At 36.2% G+C, this 790-nt stretch overlaps 1 protein-coding gene across 1 annotated transcript in view; it reads right to left on the reverse strand.

Annotated features, from left to right (window-relative positions):
- ADAM28 (ADAM metallopeptidase domain 28) overlaps nucleotides 1-790 on the reverse strand; it is a gene marked incomplete at its 5' end in the record, with an annotated part of 109,959 nt that overhangs the window by 39,215 nt on the left and 69,954 nt on the right. The gene's annotated exons all lie outside the window — the stretch shown is intronic.

A 790-nucleotide genomic window follows, 5' to 3' on the forward strand; every position in this document is an offset into this window, starting at 1 on the left:
ACAATTAAGTGTTCTGGAATACTCATACTTCTCAATGTTGTCCATAGCTTGTCATGAGCCACACAATCGAAAACCTTTGCGTAGTCAATCAAGCACAGGTAAACATCCTTCTGGTATTCTCTGCTTTCAGCTAAGATCCATCGGACATGAGCAATGATATCTCTTGTTCCACGGCCTCTTCTGAATCCAGCTTGAACCTCTGGAAGTTCTCTGTCAATGTATGATTGTAACCGTTTCTGTATATCCTTGAGCAAAACTTTACTCGCTTGAGATATCAAAGAGATTGTCTGATGATTTCCTCATTCTGTTGGGTCACCTCTCTTTGGAATGGGCATAAATATTGGTTTTGTATATATGCTCTTAATCATGTTGAGGGATTTTCCTTCAATTCCTATTTTGTTGAGTGTTTTTATAAGGAATGGATGTTGGATTTTTTTCAAATGCCTTTCTGCATCAATCAAGTGTTTCTTTTCTATTTTCTCTTTTATATGGTGGATAATGTTGATCACTTTTCTAATGTTGAACCATCCTTGTATCCCTGATATGAATCCCACTTGATCATGATGTAGTGTATTTTTAATGTGCTGCTGGATTCTGTTGAGAACTTTTGTATCTATGTTCATGAGGATATTGGTCTATAATTTTTTTTCTTAGTGACATCTTCCCTTTATTTTGGTATGATGGTTATGCTTGCTTCATAAAATGTATTAGGAAGTTGTCCATCCTCCTCTATCTTCTGGAATAATTTGAGTAGAATTGGTGACAGCTCTTCCCTGAATGTTTGGTAGAA

The sequence above is a fragment of the Chrysochloris asiatica genome, unplaced genomic scaffold (assembly GCF_000296735.1).
Source record: "Chrysochloris asiatica unplaced genomic scaffold, ChrAsi1.0 scaffold00064, whole genome shotgun sequence".
NCBI lineage: Eukaryota > Metazoa > Chordata > Mammalia > Afrosoricida > Chrysochloridae > Chrysochloris > Chrysochloris asiatica.